This window comes from Schistocerca gregaria, chromosome 10 (assembly GCF_023897955.1).
Source record: "Schistocerca gregaria isolate iqSchGreg1 chromosome 10, iqSchGreg1.2, whole genome shotgun sequence".
Classification (NCBI taxonomy): domain Eukaryota; kingdom Metazoa; phylum Arthropoda; class Insecta; order Orthoptera; family Acrididae; genus Schistocerca; species Schistocerca gregaria.
In genome coordinates this window covers 104,201,232-104,219,909 of record NC_064929.1, presented here as the reverse complement: position 1 = coordinate 104,219,909, position 18,678 = coordinate 104,201,232, and the positions used below count along the sequence as shown (strand labels likewise).

Genomic DNA, 18,678 nt, shown 5'->3' with positions numbered 1-18,678 from the left:
GTTTCTGCGTCTCCATTGCACTGCGCATACTACGAAACGCTCCCCAAACTTGGCACTCACCCTCGCAGCCGACTTTTCCGACTTTCCACGACGCTCACGCTAGTGACAGCATTATTTATAGTTCGACGTCGCGCCAAAGCGAATGAGCACATTTCGCCTACGGCTTAGGCCGCCCTCCTAGTGTGGCTGCTCGGTGTCTGCAGGCAGCGAGGGTCTGCAAGCTTCCTGTGTTCGCACCTATGTAACCTGTGCTTGCTTGTCAGAGACAGACTATCGCAAAACATACAACTCACTCCATGAATTGATTGCTACGGCATCTGTTTTCAGCAGTCACAACTAGCAACACCAGTAGCAGCTGACTGCATGCAAAGAATAGGAATGTGCAGTGGGATTTACGTGAACTCAGCGCAAGGCAGATCTTTCCGACATAGGCTTGAGAATCCTACGGGAACACTTGTAGTGTTTCTAAATTAATTGTAGGCTTGGGAGAAGGGTGCTTCCTGCGCACTAATAACAGCACACTTGTCAATTGTGGATGCTAATCATTCGCTTGTATCTTCCTAGACACATCTGCTGGTTGTGAATTATTCCACTTGCATGGCAAGGTGCGCATGTAGGTGTGTTAAAAATTCTGGAGGCACTGGGTATTGAACCCAGTACCTCTCGCATACTAAGCGAGCGCTCTACCATCTGAGCTACGCCCGCCCCCCCGAAGACTAATGGTGCTACATACAGCCATATAGACGACACAGACCCTTGCACTCCCATTATTCAGCAGACAAACACTACTCTCTATGTATCCGTTAGGGTAACTTTCAGGTTTCGTGCATTCTGTATCGAATCGCAGTTGGCCACAATGAAAGTGGCACGTATAACGTCGAAAATAGAATTCGGACACCGCTCTGAGTAAGACCAACGTGTTGTCCACCCTCTAGACTTCAATGAGGTTAAGCCGCGATACCTAAGACAGATGACACCTCGATAACAGCCGGTCCCCACACTTACGTCTTGCTCTCCTTACGTCAGTATACATCATATCAGTCTGTGACGCTGGCTTTGCAACATCTTGCGTGCCTTTAGGTTCGCCGCGACCAACACTTACCATGCACTGACCACAAAAATGGAGGCGCCGCGGCTTGAACCCTGGACGTTTCACATGCCAAGCAAACGCTCTAGCAACTGAGCTACGCCCCATGCACGAGCAAACTGTGCTATTCCCCATTCTTTGCGACTCAGATGCGCACGGACACGATGGTTGGTTGGTTTGTAGCGGTGAAGGGAGCAGAGTACAAAGGGGCGGACCCGTTCATATACACAAAAGTTCCAAGTAGTTTCGATGCTCTGGTATTACAAATGCAAATTCCGTCTGTTTTTAACGTCTTAAATTGAAAGTGCCGTCACAAATTGCTCCGTTTTCACTCCTTGCCGACCATCATACAGCACCTGAGGTAACAAACACATCTCGAGCCCCATTGTGCACTCCATTATTCATGCCAACTCAGTGCCTCGCTCTTTACTACTGTGTACCAATCTTGTCGTCCAACTGCAAAACACTGGGCCACAACAAGTTTCCGCGTCTCCATTGCACTGCGCATACTACGAAACGCTCCCCAAACTTGGCACTCACCCTCGCAGCCGACTTTTCCGACTTTCCACGACGCTCACGCTAGTGACAGCATTATTTATAGTTCGACGTCGCGCCAAAGCGAATGAGCACATTTCGCCTATGGCTTAGGCCGCCCTCCTAGTGTGGCTGCTCGGTGTCTGCAGGCAGCGAGGGTCTGCAAGCTTCCTGTGTTCGCACCTATGTCACCTGTGCTTGCTTGTCAGAGACAGACTATCGCAAAACATACAACTCACTCCATGAATTGATTGCTACGGCATCTGTTATCAGCAGTCACAACTAGCAACACCAGTAGCAGCTGACTGCACGCAAAGAATGGGAATGTGCAGTGGGATTTACGTGAACTCAGCGCAAGGCAGATCTTTCCGACATAGGCTTGAGAATCTTACGGGAACACTTGTACTGTTTCTAAATTAAGTGTAGGCGTGGGAGGAGGGTGCTTCCTGCGCACTAATAACAGCATGCTTGTCAATTGTGGATGCTAATCATTCGCTTGTATCTTCCTAGACATATCTGCTGGTTGTGAATTATTCCACTTGCATGGCAAGGTGCGCATGTAGGTGTGTTAAAAATTCTGGAGGCACTGGGTATTGATACCAGTACCTCTCGCATACTAAACGAGCGCTCTACCATCTGAGCTACGCCCGCCCCCCCAAAGACTAATGGTGCTACATACAGCCATATAGACGACACAGACCCTTGCACTCCCATTATTCAGCAGACAAACACTACTCTCTATGTATCCGTTAGGGTGTCTTTCAGGTTTCGTGCATTCTGTATCGAATCGCAGTTGGCCACAATGAAAGTGGCACGTATAACGTCCAAAATAGAATTCGGACACCGCTCTGAGTAAGACCAACGTGTTGTCCACCCTCTAGACTTCAATGAGGTTAAGCCGCGATACCTAAGACAGATGACACCTCGATAACAGCCGGTCCCCACACTTACATCTTGCTCTCCTTACGTCAGTATACATCGTATCAGTCTGTGACGCTGGCTTTGCAACATCTTGCGTGCCTTTAGGTTCGCCGCGACCAACACTTACCATGCACTGACCTCAAAAAATTGAGGCGCCGCGGATTGAACCCTGGACCTTTCACATGCCAAGCGAACGCTCTACCAACTGAGCTACGCCCCATGCACGAGCAAGCTGCGCTATTCCCCATTCTTTGCGACTCAGATGCGCACGGACACGATGGTTGGTTGGTTTGTAGCGGTGAAGGGAGCAGAGTACAAAGGGGCGGACCCGTTCATTTACACAAAAGTTCTAAGTAGTTTCGATGCTCTGGTATTACAAATGCAAATTCCGTCTGTTTTTAACGTCTTAAATTGAAAGAGCCCTCACAAATTGCTCCGTTTTCACTCCTTGTCGACAATCATACAGCACCTGAGGTAACAAACACATCTCGAGCCCCATTGTGCACTCCATTATTCATGCCAACTCAGTGCCTCGCTCTTTCTTTACTACTGTGTACCAATCTTGTCGTCCAACTGCAAAACACTGGGCCACAACAAGTTTCCGCGTCTCCATTGCACTGCGCATACTACGAAACGCTCCCCAAACTTGGCACTCACCCTCGCAGCCGACTTTTCCGACTTTCCACGACGCTCACGCTAGTGACAGCATTATTTATAGTTCGACGTCGCGCCAAAGCGAATGAGCACATTTCGCCTACGGCTTAGGACGCCCTCCTAGTGTGGTTGCTAGGTGTCTGCAGGCAGCGAGGGTCTGCAAGCTTCCTGTGTTCGCACCTATGTCACCTGTGCTTGCTTGTCAGAGACAGACTATCGCAAAACATACAACTCACTCCATGAATTGATTGCTACGGCATCTGTTATCAGCAGTCACAACTAGCAACACCAGTAGCAGCTGACTGCACGCAAAGAATGGGAATGTGCAGTGGGATTTACGTGAACTCAGCGCAAGGCAGATCTTTCCGACATAGGCTTGAGAATCTTACGGGAACACTTGTACTGTTTCTAAATTAAGTGTAGGCGTGGGAGGAGGGTGCTTCCTGCGCACTAATAACAGCACGCTTGTCAATTGTGGATGCTAATCATTCGCTTGTATCTTACGAGACACATCTGCTGGTTGTGAATTATTCCACTTGCATGGCAAGGTGCGCATGTAGGTGTGTTAAAAATTCTGGAGGCACTGGGTATTGATCCCAGTACCTCTCGCATACTAAACGAGCACTCTACCATCTAAGCTACGCCCGCCTCCCCAAAGACTAATGGTGCTATATACAGCCATATAGACGACACAGACCCTTGCACTCCCATTATTCAGCAGACAAACACTACTCTCTATGTATCCGTTAGGGTGTCTTTCAGGTTTCGTGCATTCTGTATCGAATCGTAGTTGGCCACAATGAAAGAGGCACGTATAACGTCGAAAATAAAATTCGGACACCGCTCTGAGTAAGACCAACGTGTTGTCCACCCTCTAGACTTCAATGAGGTTAAGCCGCGATACCTAAGACAGATGACACCTCGATAAAAGCCGGTCCCCACACTTACATCTTGCTCTCCTTACGTCAGTATACATCATATCAGTCTGTGACGCTTTCTTTGCAACATCTTGCGTGCCTTTAGGTTCGCCGCGACCAACACTTACCATGCACTGACCACAAAAATGGAGGCGCCGCGGCTTGAACGCTGGACCTTTCACATGCCAAGCGAACGCTCTACCAACTGATCTACGCCCTATGCACGAGCAAACTGCGCTATTCCCCATTCTTTGCGACTCAGATGCGCACGGACACGATGGTTGGTTGGTTTGTAGCGGTGAAGGGAGCAGAGTACAAAGGGGCGGACCCGTTCATATACACAAAAGTTCCAAGTAGTTTCGATGCTCTGGTATTACAAATGCAAATTCCGTCTGTTTTTAACGTCTTAAATTGAAAGAGCCCTCACAAATTGCTCCGTTTTCACTCCTTGTCGACAATCATACAGCACCTGAGGTAACAAACACATCTCGAGCCCCATTGTGCACTCCATTATTCATGCCAACTCAGTGCCTCGCTCTTTACTACTGTGTACCAATCTTGTCGTCCAACTGCAAAACACTCGGCCACAACAAGTTTCCGCGTCTCCATTGCACTTCGCATACTACGAAACGCTCCCCAAACTTAGCACTCACCCTCGCAGCCGACTTTTCCGACTTTCCACGACGCTCACGCTAGTGACAGCTTTATTTATAGTTTGACGTCGCGCCAAAGCGAATGAGCACATTTCGCATACGGCTTAGGCCGCCCTCCTAGTGTGGCTGCTCGGTGTCTGCAGGCAGCGAGGGTCTGCAAGCTTCCTGTGTTCGCACCTATGTCACCTGTGCTTGCTTGTCAGAGACAGACTATCGCAAAACATACAACTCACTCCATGAATTGATTGCTACGGCATCTGTTATCAGCAGTCACAACTAGCAACACCAGTAGCAGCTGACTGTACGCAAAGAATAGGAATGTGCAGTGGGATTTACGTGAACTCAGCGGAAGGCAGATCTTTCCGAGATAGGCTTGAGAATCTTACGGGAACACTTGTACTGTTTCTAAATTAAGTGTAGGCGTGGGAGGAGGGTGCTTCCTGCGCACTAATAACAGCACGCTTGTCAATTGTGGATGCTAATCATTCGCTTGTATCTTCCTAGACACATCTGCTGGTTGTGAATTATTCCACTTGCATGGCAAGGTGCGCATGTAGGTGTGTTAAAAATTCTGGAGGCACTGGGTATTGATCCCAGTACCTCTCGCATACTAAACGAGCGCTCTACCATCTGAGCTACGCCCGCCCCCCCAAAGACTAATGGTGCTACATACAGCCATATAGACGACACAGACCCTTGCACTCCCATTATTCAGCAGACAAACACTACTCTCTATGTATCCGTTAGGGTGTCTTTCAGGTTTCGTGCATTCTGTATCGAATCGCAGTTGGCCACAATGAAAGTGGCACGTATAACGTCGAAAATAGAATTCGGACACCGCTCTGAGTAAGACCAACGTGTTGTCCACCCTCTAGACTTCAATGAGGTTAAGCCGCGATACCTAAGACAGATGACACCTCAATAACAGCCGGTCCCCACACTTACATCTTGCTCTCCTTACGTCAGTATACATCATATCAGTCTGTGACGCTGACTTTGCAACATCTTGCGTGCTTTAGGTTCGCCGCGACCAACACTTACCATGCACTGACCACAAAAATGGAGGCGCCGCGGCTTGAACGCTGGACCTTTCACATGCCAAGCGAACGCTCTACCAACTGATCTACGCCCTATGCACGAGCAAACTGCGCTATTCCCCATTCTTTGCGACTCAGATGCGCACGGACACGATGGTTGGTTGGTTTGTAGCGGTGAAGGGAGCAGAGTACAAAGGGGCGGACCCGTTCATTTACACAAAAGTTCCAAGTAGTTTCGATGCTCTGGTATTACAAATGCAAATTCCGTCTGTTTTTAACGGCTTAAATTGAAAGAGCCGTCACAAATTGCTCCGTTTTCACTCCTTGTCGACAATCATACAGCACCTGAGGTAACAAACACATCTCGAGCCCCATTGTGCACTCCATTATTCATGCCAACTCATTGCCTCGCTCTTTACTACTGTGTACCAATCTTGTCGTCCAACTGCAAAACACTGGGCCACAACAAGTTTCCACGTCTCCATTGCACTGCGCATACTACGAAACGCTCCCCAAACTTGGCACTCACCCTCGCAGCCGACTTTTCCGACTTTCCACGACGCTCACACAACGCTCACGCTAGTGACAGCATTATTTATAGTTCGACGTCGCGCCAAAGCGAATGAGCACATTTCGCCTACGGCTTAGGCCGCCCTCCTAGTGTGGCTGCTCGGTGTCTGCAGGCAGCGAGGGTCTGCAAGCTTCCTGTGTTCGCACCTATGTCACCTGTGCTTGCTTGTCAGAGACAGACTATCGCAAAACATACAACTCACTCCATGAATTGATTGCTACGGCATCTGTTTTCGGCAGTCACAACTAGCAACACCAGTAGCAGCTGACTGCACGCAAAGAATAGGAATGTGCAGTGGGAATTACGTGAACTCAGCGCACGGCAGATCTTTCCGACATAGGCTTGAGAATCCTACGGGAACACTTGTACTGTTTCTAAAATAAGTGTAGTCGTGGGAGGAGGGTGCTTCCTGTGCACTAATAACAGCATGCTTGTCAATTGTGGATGCTAATCATTCGCTTGTATCTTCCTAGACACATCTGCTGGTTGTGAATTATTCCACTTGCATGGCAAGGTGCGCATGTAGGTGTGTTAAAAATTCTGGAGGCACTGGGTATCGATCCCAGCACCTCTCGCATACTAAACGAGCTCTATACCATCTGAGCTACGCCCGCTCCCCCAAAGACTAATGGTGCTACATACAGCCATATAGACGACACAGACCCTTGCACTCCCATTATTCAGCAGACAAACACTACTCTCTATGTATCCGTTAGAGTGTCTTTCAGGTTTCGTGCATTCTGTATCGAATCGCAGTTGGCCACAATGAAAGTGGCACGTATGACGTCCAAAATAGAATTCGGACACCGCTCTGAGTAAGACCAACGTGTTGTCCACCCTCTAGACTTCAATGAGTTTAAGCCGCGATACCTAAGACAGATGACACCTCGATAACAGCCGGTCCCCACACTTACATCTTGCTCTCCTTACGTCAGTATACATCATATCAGTCTGTGACGCTGGCTTTGCAACATCTTGCGTGCCTTTAGGTTCGCCGCGACCAACACTTACCATGCACTGACCACAAAAATGGAGGCGCCGCGGCTTGAACGCTGGACCTTTCACATGCCAAGCGAACGCTCTACCAACTGATCTACGCCCTATGCACGAGCAAACTGTGCTATTCCCCATTCTTTGCGACTCAGATGCGCACGGACACGATGGTTGGTTGGTTTGTAGCGGAGAAGGGAGCAGAGTACAAAGGGACGGACCCGTTCATATACACAAAAGTTCCAAGTAGTTTCGATGCTCTGGTATTACAAATGCAAATTCCGTCTGTTTTTAACGTCTTAAATTGAAAGAGCCGTCACAAATTGCTCCGTTTTCACTCCTTGTCGACCATCATACAGCACCTGAGGTAACAAACACATCTCGAGCCCCATTGTGCACTCCATTATTCATGCCAACTCAGTGCCTCGCTCTTTACTACTGTGTACCAATCTTGTCGTCCAACTGCAAAACACTGGGCCACAACAAGTTTCCGCGTCTCTATTGCACTGCGCATACTACGAAACGCTCCCCAAACTTGGCACTCACCCTCGCAGCCGACTTTTCCGACTTTCCACGACGCTCACGCTAGTGACAGCATTATTTATAGTTCGACGTCGCGCCAAAGCGAATGAGCACATTTCGCCTACGGCTTAGGACGCCCTCCTAGTGTGGCTGCTCGGTGTCTGCAGGCAGCGAGGGTCTGCAAGCTTCCTGTGTTCGCACCTATGTTACCTGTGCTTGCTTGTCAGAGACAGACTATCGCAAAACATACAACTCACTCCATGAATTGATTGCTACGGCATCTGTTATCAGCAGTCACAACTAGCAACACCAGTAGCAGCTGACTGCACGCAAAGAATAGGAATGTGCAGTGGGATTTACGTGAACTCAGCGCAAGGCAGATCTTTCCGACATAGGCTTGAGAATCTTACGTGGACACTTGTACTGTTTCTAAATTAAGTGTAGGCGTGGGAGGAGGGTGCTTCCTGCGCACTAATAACAGCACGCTTGTCCATTGTGGATGCTAATCATTCGCTTGTATCTTCCTAGACACATCTGCTGGTTGTGAATTATTCCACTTGCATGGCAAGGTGCGCATGTAGGTGTGTTAAAAATTCTGGAGGCACTGGCTATTGATCCCAGTACCTCTCGCATTCTAAGCGAGCGCTCTACCATCTGAGCTACGCCCGCCCCCCAGAATACTAATGGTGCTACATAAAGCCATATAGACGACACAGTCCCTTGCACTCCCATTATTCAGCAGACAAACACTACTCTCTATGTATCCGTTAGGGTGTCTTTCAGGTTTCGTGCATTCTGTATCGAATCGTAGTTGGCAACAATGAAAGTGGCACGTATAACGTCGAAAATAGAATTCGGACACCGCTCTGAGTAAGACCAACGTGTTGTCCACCCTCTAGACTTCAATGAGGTTAAGCCGCGATACCTAAGACAGATCTGCACTCGATGACACCTCGATAACAGCCTCTCCCCACACTTACATCTTGCTCTCCTTACGTCAGTATACATCATATCAGTCTGTGACGCTGGCTTTGCAACATCTTGCGTGCCTTTAGGTTCGCCGCGACCAACACTTACCATGCACTGACCACAAAAAAAAGAGGCGCCTCGGCTTGAACCCTCGACCTTTCACATGCCAAGCGAACGCTCTAGCAACTGAGCTACGCCCCATGCACGAGCAAACTGCGCTATTCCCCATTCTTTGCGACTCAGATGCGCACGGACACGATGGTTGGTTGGTTTGTAGCGGTGAAGGGAGCAGAGTACAAAGGCGCGGACCCGTTCATATACACAAAAGTTCCAAGTAGTTTCGATGCTCTGGTATTACAAATGCAAATTCCGTCTGTTTTTAACGTCTTAAATTGAAAGAGCCCTCACAAATTGCTCCGTTTTCACTCCTTGTCGACAATCATACAGCACCTGAGGTAACAAACACATCTCGAGCCCCATTGTGCACTCCATTATTCATGCCAACTCAGTGCCTCGCTCTTTACTACTGTGTACCAATCTTGTCGTCCAACTGCAAAACACTGGGCCACAACAAGTTTCCGCGTCTCCAATGCACTGCGCGTACTACGAAACGCTCCCCAAACTTGGCACTCACCCTCGCAACCGACTTTTCCGACTTTCTACAACGCTCACGCTAGTGACAGCATTATTTATAGTTCGACGTCGCGCCAAAGCGAATGAGCACATTTCGCCTACGGCTTAGGCCGCCCTCCTAGTGTGGCTGCTAGGTGTCTGCAGGCAGCGAGGGTCTGCAAGCTTCCTGTGTTCGCACCTATGTCACCTGTGCTTGCTTGTCAGAGACAGACTATCGCAAAACATACAACTCACTCCATGAATTGATTGCTACGGCATCTGTTATCAGCAGTCACAACTAGCAACACCAGTAGCAGCTGACTGCACGCAAAGAATAGGAATGTGCAGTGGGATTTACGTGAACTCAGCGCAAGGCAGATCTTTCCGACATAGGCTTGAGAATCTTACGGGAACACTTGTACTGTTTCTAAATTAAGTGTAGGCGTGGGAGGAGGGTGCTTCCTGCGCACTAATAACAGCACGCTTGTCAATTGTGGATGCTAATCATTCGCTTGTATCTTACGAGACACATCTGCTGGTTGTGAATTATTCCACTTGCATGGCAAGGTGCGCATGTAGGTGTGTTAAAAATTCTGGAGGCACTGGGTATTGATACCAGTACCTCTCGCATACTAAACGAGCGCTCTACCATCTGAGGTACGCCCGCCCCCCCAAAGACTAATGGTGCTACATACAGCCATATAGACGACACAGACCCTTGCACTCCCATTATTCAGCAGACAAACACTACTCTCTATGTATCCGTTAGGGTGTCTTTCAGGTTTCGTGCATTCTGTATCGAATCGCAGTTGGCCACAATGAAAGTGGCACGTATAACGTCCAAAATAGAATTCGGACACCGCTCTGAGTAAGACCAACGTGTTGTCAACCCTCTAGACTTCAATGAGGTTAAGCCGCGATACCTAAGACAGATGACACCTCGATAACAGCCGGTCCCCACACTTACATCTTGCTCTCCTTACGTCAGTATACATCATATCAGTCTGTGACACTGGCTTTGCAACATCTTGCGTGCCTTTAGGTTCGCCGCGACCAACACTTACCATGCACTGACCACAAAAATGGAGGTGCCGCGGCTTGAACCCTGGACCTTTCACATGCCAAACGAACGCTCTACCAACTGATCTACGCCCCATGCACGAGCAAACTGCTCTATTCCCCATTCTTTGCGACTCAGATGCGCACGGACACGATGGTTGGTTGGTTTGTAGCGGTGAAGGGAGCAGAGTACAAAGGGGCGGACCCGTTCATATACACAAAAGTTCCAAGTAGTTTCGATGCTCTGGTATTACAAATGCAAATTCCGTCTGTTTTTAACGTCTTAAATTGAAAGAGCCGTCACAGATTGCTCCGTTTTCATTCCTTGACGACAATCATACAGCACCTGAGGTAACAAACACATCTCGAGCCCCATTGTGCACTCCATTATTCATGCCAACTCAGTGCCTCGCTCTTTACTACTGTGTACCAATCTTGTCGTCCAACTGCAAAACACTGGGCCACAACAAGTTTCCGCGTCTCCATTGCACTGCGCATACTACGAAACACTCCCCAAACTTGGCACTCACCCTCGCAGCCGACTTTTCCGACTTTCCACGACGCTCACGCAACGCTCACGCTAGTGACAGCATTATTTATAGTTCGACGTCGCGCCAAAGCGAATGAGCACATTTCGCCTACGGCTTAGGCCGCCCTCCTAGTGTGGCTGCTCGGTGTCTGCAGGCAGCGAGGGTCTGCAAGCTTCCTGTGTTCGCACCTATGTCACCTGTGCTTGCTTGTCAGAGACAGACTATCGCAAAACATACAACTCACTCCATGAATTGATTGCTACGGCATCTGTTATCAGCAGTCACAACTAGCAACACCAGTAGCAGCTGACTGCACGCAAAGAATAGGAATGTGCAGTGGGATTTACGTGAACTCAGCGCAAGGCAGATCTTTCCGACATAGGCTTGAGAATCTTACGGGAACACTTGTAGTGTTTCTAAATTAAGTGTAGGCGTGGGAGGAGGGTGCTTCCTGCCCACTAATAACAGCACGCTTGTCAATTGTGGATGCTAATCATTCGCTTGTATCTTCCTAGACACATCTGCTGGTTGTGAATAATTCCACTTGCATGGCAAAGTGCGCATGTAGGTGTGTTAAAAATTCTGGAGGCACTGGGTATTGATCCAAGTACCTCTCGCATACTAAGCGAGCGCTCTACCAAATTGTTATTTGGATAACCCATAGCCAAAATTCTTATTATTAAACCAAGTTGTCTTAAAGTAGAAAGAGCAATAATCTTCTTCAAATCAAATTCAAAATTAGCGCCCAATCCAGCCATAAATATAGTTATACAACCAATTAAAAGTAAAAATCAACCACAATAATAAGTATCTAATATTGGTCTAAAACGAATTAATAAATAAACACCAGCAGTAACAAGAGTAGAAGAATGAACTAAAGCAGAAACAGGAGTAGGAGCTGCTATAGCAGCAGGAAGTCATGAAGAGAAAGGAATGTGAGCTCTCTTAGTTATAGCTGCTAAAACAATTAATATAGTAATGAGCTTTATTTCAAAAGAATTAGAAATAAAATCATAATAATAAATATAATTTCAACCACCAAAATTAACATTCATGCAATAGAAATTAAAATAGCAACATCACCAATATTATTAGAAAGTGCAGTTAATATACCAGCACTATAAGATTTTACATTTTGATAATAAATAACTAAACAATAAGAAACTAAACCTAAACCATCTCAACCTAATAAAATTCTAATTAAATTAGGACTAATAATTAAAAAACCTATAGAAAGAATAAATATTAAAACAATAATAATAAAACGATTTATATTCTTTTCACCAGATATATAATCCTCTCTATAATAAATAACCAAAGAAGATATATACATAACAAAAGATATAAAAATAAGAGATATTCAATCCAAAATTAAAGCTATAACAACTATAGAACCATTTAAATTGAAAAGCTCTCACTCAACAAAAACTCTATAATCAATTATTAAATAATAAATACCTAAAATAAAAATTATAGTTCTCGAAAAAAAACTCAAAGAACAAATAGAAAGTAAATTCACGGCCTAAGATGAAAAACTTCATATCATTGATTCCACAAAACAATATTTTTAATTAAAATACTTAAGCAAACTAAACAAAGAAATATTCACCCTTTAAACAGAGAATATTTAAAGGCAATCAATGTAAAAGTAAAAGATGATATTCACGAAAATAACCAAGAGAACAAGTATAAACACCAGAATAATAATTTCCATGCTGAGAATAAGAATATATATACAAAGTATAAACAGCTCTAAAAAAAGATAAAAAAATCAAAGCAAAGAATCTAAAAGAAGATCAAGATATAATTCTATTTAATAATCTAATTTCACCTACCAAATTTAAAGAAGGAGGAGCAGCCATATTTGATGATCTTAAAAGAAATCATCATAAAGCCATTCTTGGCATCAAATTAATTATACCCTTGTTAATTAATAATCTTCGTCTACCTAAACGTTCATAAATAATATTAGATAAACAAAATAAACCAGAAGAACATAAACCATGACCAACCATTAGAGAAAGAGAACCTACACAACCTCATCAATTCATAGTCATCAATCCACCAATAACCATTCTTTTATGTGCAACAGAAGAATATGCAATTAAAGACTTTAAATCAACCTGACGAAAACAAATAAATCTTACAATAACACCCCCAGATAAACCCAAAGATAATCAAAAATAATTAAACTTTAAACCCAAATAAGAAATAACCTTTATAACACGAAAAATACCATAACCACCTATTTTTAATAAAACACCAGCAAGAATCATTCTACCTGAAATAGGGGCCTCTACATGAGCCTTAGGAAGTCATAAATGAACCAAAAACATAGGTATCTTAACTAAAAAAGCCAAAATTATAAATACATAAAACATAAAATAATAAGAACCAAAATCAACTAATAAAGGAAAATATAAAGTATTAGAAAAGTCATAAACCTTAAATAAAACTAATAATAAAGGTAATCTAGCAACCAAAGTATAAAAAATTAAATAAACACCAGCCTGCAGCGCTCAGGTTGATAACCCCAACCCAAAATTAAAAGTAAAGTAGGAACTAATCTAGCCTCAAAAAAAATATAAAAAGAAAGAAGACTTAATCTAGCAAATGAACAGTAAAGCATAATTATTAAAATCAAAACCATAAAAACAAAAAAATTAGAATGATATGAACTTAAATAAACTGAACCTCTAGCAGTGATTATTAAAGAACAAATCCAAAAACTAAGCAAAATAAAACTAAAAGAAAAATAATCAATACCAAAATAATATCTAATTATATTCAAATCAGCATATGAATAAACACAAATTATAAACACAAAACTCGACAGAAACATTAAAGAATGAACCAACCATCAATAATTATTTAATAAACAAAGAGGGATCAAAAAATAGTTATAAATAAATACTTTAACATAAAGATAAACCAAAAGAATTAAAAAAATCATCACCATGAAAACGAATTATTGAAACTAAAATAGAAAGACCTAAAGCACCCTCACAAACAGAAAATACTAAAAAAATAACAGGAAAAAAATAATCATAATCAAACTCAATAAGAGAAACAATAACTAATATAAATAAAGAAAGAACAATATATTCTAATCTCAAAAGAACCATTAATAAATGTTTACGTTTAGAAGAAAAAACATAAACACCAGCAAAATAAATCAATAAAGAACTAAAAATAGAGAATATAAACATTAGTTTTAATGGTTTAAAAAAAACGCCGGTCTTGTAAACCGGAAATAAGTCCAGCCCCCACTTTTAAAACTTCAGAGGTGGAAAAGCTTCCATCATCGGTCCCCAAAACCGATATTTTAATTAAACTAACCCCTGAAATGATCAAAATAATAATTATATCATTATCAAATGTAATAAATATTAATTTTATTAAATTAAGACACCCAATATCAATAATGCTTTTTATTATCCTTAAAACCTTCCTAGTTGGATTAATAACAGGAACAATAATAGAAAGATATTGATTATCATATATTTTATTTTTAACATTTCTTGGTGGTACACTAGTATTATTTATTTACATTACAAGAATTGCATCAAACGAAATATTTCAGCCTAAATCAATTACTATAATTATTACATTAATAATGTGAGTATTTATCATATCAATATTAATTATTCTAGATATATCTATATTTATAGACTTTTTCAAAAACACCAAAACTATAAATATTGATAATTCAATCAATTATCAAGAAATAACAATATCTTTAGAAAAATTATATAACAGACCAACATTCATTATTACAATAATAATAATAATTTATTTATTTTTAGCACTACTAGCAGTTGTTAAAATCACTAATATTTATCAGGGACCTATTCGTAAAATAAGATAATTACTAATGAATAAACCCTTACGATTAAGACATCTTTTAATTAAAATTATTAATAACTCTTTAATTGACTTACCTGCCCCAACAAATACTTCATTTTGATTAAATTTTGGATCCCTATTAGGGTTATGTTTGGTAATTCAAATCGTAACTGGACTATTTTTAGCTATACATTATACATCAAATATTGAAATAGCATTCAGTAGTGTAGTACACATCTGCCGAGACGTAAATAATGGTTGAATTATCCGAACCTTACATGCAAATGGAGCATCTATATTTTTTATTTGTATTTACTTACATGTAGGACGGGGAATTTACTACGGATCTTATATATATATATATACATACCAGAATAATTGGTACAGTGATTTTATTTTTAGTTATAGCAACTGCATTTATAGGATATGTCTTACCCTGAGGCCAAATATCTTTTTGTCGTGCAACAGTAATTACTAATTTATTATCAGCAATCCCATACTTAGGAACAGATTTAGTCCAATGAGTATGAGGAGGATTCGCTGTTGATAATGCAACATTAAATCGATTCTTCACATTCCATTTTGTATTACCATTTATTATTGCTGCTATAGCAGCAATTCATTTATTTTTTCTTCACCAAACAGGATCTAATAATCCTCTTGGACTAAATGGAGATATTGAAAAAATTCCATTCCATCCATACTTTACCTTTAAGGATTCTATTACATTTGTAATAATAACATCATTATTAATTATACTATGTTTAATCAATCCTTACCTATTAGGAGATCCAGATAACTTTGTATTTGCCAACCCATTAGTAACACCAGTTCACATTCAACCAGAGTGATATTTCCTATTTGCATATGCAATTCTACGATCTATCCCTAATAAATTAGGAGGTGTTATTGCATTATTTTTATCAATTAGAATCTTAATAATTTTACCATTTTATAATAAAACACCATTCCGAGGCATTCAATTTTACCCTATTAATCAAATTTTATTCTGAATTATAGTAGTTGTTGTATGCTTACTAACGTGAATTGGTAAACGACCTGTTGAAGAACCTTATATTATAACAGGTCAAATCTTAACAATTACCTACTTTACATATTTCTTAATTAATGTCCATGTCGCAAACGCATGAGGTAAATTAATTAAGGAATAAAGTTAATTAGCTTAGGAAAAGGATATGTTTTGAAAACATAAAATTAGAAGTTTAACTCTTCTATTAACTTTTCTCAAAAAATTTCACTAAACAAATGAGATAAATAAAATCTTTAAACCAACAAAGAAAATAAAAAAATTCAAAGATAAAGGTAAAAAACTTTTTCAAGCTAAGTACGTTATTTATCATAACGAAACCGTGGTAATGTTCCACGAACCCAAATAAAACCAAAAGATATAATAGCAAGCTTAATAAAAAATATAAAAGAATAAAAATCACCACCTAAAAAAATTAAAGCCAATAATATTCTTATGAAGACAATTCTAGTATATTCAGCTAAAAAAATTAAAGTAAAACCACCTGCACCATACTCAATATTAAATCCTGAAACTAACTCAGATTCCCCTTCAGCAAAATCAAAAGGAGTACGATTAGTTTCAGCTAAACAAGAAGCAAAACAAGCTAAAGCTAAAGGAAAAGAAATAATAATAAATCAACAATAAAGCTGATAGTTTATAAAATCAAACATATTAAAACTACCAATTAAAATAATTAAAGACAATAAAATTAAAGCTAAACTAACTTCATAAGAAATTGTTTGAGCAACAGAGCGAAGAGAACCTAATATGAATAATTTGAATTAGAAGATCAACCAGTAATTATAACAGTATAAACACCTAATGTAGTACAACATAAAAAAAATAAAAATCCATAAGAAAAAGAACACATATAAGTTAAATAAGGAAAAATTACTCAAACGGCTAAAGAAATCATTAAATTAAAAACAGGGGAAAAATAATAAAGTAGGTAATTTGATATAATAGGAATTGGCTGCTCCTTACAAATTAACTTAATAGCATCTCTAAATGGCTGAGGAATTCCAACAAAACCTACCTTATTTGGACCCTTTCGAATCTGAATATAACCTAAAACCTTAAAAAGGCAACACTAATTAAAACACAAATAACCAATAAAAGAAAATTCAAAATAAATATAAATAAATCATAAAGTATCAATACTATTTGTAGAAAAAAATCTACATAAATGAATTCTAAATTCAACACATTAATCTGTCAAAATAGTAAATAAATTAATATTAATCAATATAACAAAAAATATTTTAACCATATGGTCCTTTCGTACTAATATGGATTAATAATCTTAGGATAGAAACCGACCTGGCTCACGCCGGTCTGAACTCAGATCATGTAAGAATTTAAAGGTCGAACAGACCTAATCATTGGGCTCCTGCACCCAAAATTTTTCTTAATCCAACATCGAGGTCGCAATCTGCTTTGTCGATATGAGCTCTCAAAAACAATTACGCTGTTATCCATAAGGTAACTTAATCTTATGATCATAAATTATGGATCAAAATAACAAACATAAATAAATGATATAATAATGAAGAGTTTATCTATTCTTCATGTCACCCCAACAAAACATCATCATTAAATATAGAAAGACAAACAAAAAACTATATAAAAGTAAAATGTCAAGCTCTATAGGGTCTTCTCGTCCTAAAGAAGAATTTAAGCCTTTTGACTCAAAAGTTAAATTCAAAAATTTATTAAGAGACAGTTGATTTCTCGTCAAGCCATTCATTCCAGCCACTAATTAAGAGACTAATGATTATGCTACCTTTGCACGGTCAAAATACCGCGGCTCTTTAAAAATAGGCTCAGTGAGCAGGCCAGACCTCAAAGTATAAACAAGAGGACATGTTTTTGATAAACAGGTGGAAATCAATTTTGCCTAGTTCCTTATAATAAGTTCACAAGGTAAAAATTTCATACAAATAAATATACTAATTCTATCATTATTACAAAAATTTTAAAATTAAATTAATAATCTTAATAAAAAACCTAAAATATTTATAAAATCAAAATAAAAAATAATGAACTAAAACGTAATCTTAAAGATAGCTGGTTTAAAGGTTACTATTATATTTCTATAAAATAAATTATAGGTTATTAACTTCAAAGCTTATCCCTTAAAGAATAAATAAGTTAATATTTTTACTTAAAAAATTAAATAATTAAATTTTTTCTTAAGAAGCTAGATATCTTGGGAAACGATTAACATCTCATTTCTATAAATAATTTAATAATAATTACGATACATTAACTATAAATTATTTATAAATCAACCCAAATCGAGACAAGTAAAATAAATACTAAAATTTTGATAAACCCTGATACAAAAGGTACAATAAATAAAATCTACTTAAAAAAATTTAAAATAATATTTCATAAAACACTTACATTACCAATACACTATAATCTAAAAAACCAATTCTATAAAATATACTAAGACAAAAATACAATAAAATTATTTATACTAAATAATTAAATAAACAAAAAATAAATATAATAAAATAAATAATCAAGATATCCTGATTTGCACAGAAAAAATTTCAGTGTAAATGAAACACTTTACTAATAAGTTATATCTTCAAACTCTTCCTAGATACACTTTCCAGTACATCTACTATGTTACGACTTATCTCATCTAAATTGAAGCTACTTTAAAATAGAATAGAATAATCAATAATGAGAGCGACGGGCGATGTGTACACATCTCAGAGCCAATATCAGTTAAATT

General features: G+C 40.2%; 2 non-coding genes across 2 annotated transcripts; both read right to left on the bottom strand.

Annotated features, from left to right (window-relative positions):
* Positions 1-632: 632 nt before the first annotated feature.
* Positions 633-706, bottom strand: Trnat-agu (transfer RNA threonine (anticodon AGU)). The gene has a single exon. It is a non-coding gene; the product is annotated as a tRNA-Thr (tRNA).
* Positions 707-2,689: 1,983 nt separating this feature from the next.
* On the bottom strand, positions 2,690-2,762 carry Trnaa-ggc (transfer RNA alanine (anticodon GGC)). Its single transcript has one exon. It is a non-coding gene; the product is annotated as a tRNA-Ala (tRNA).
* Between the last annotated feature and the right edge of the window lie 15,916 nt (positions 2,763-18,678).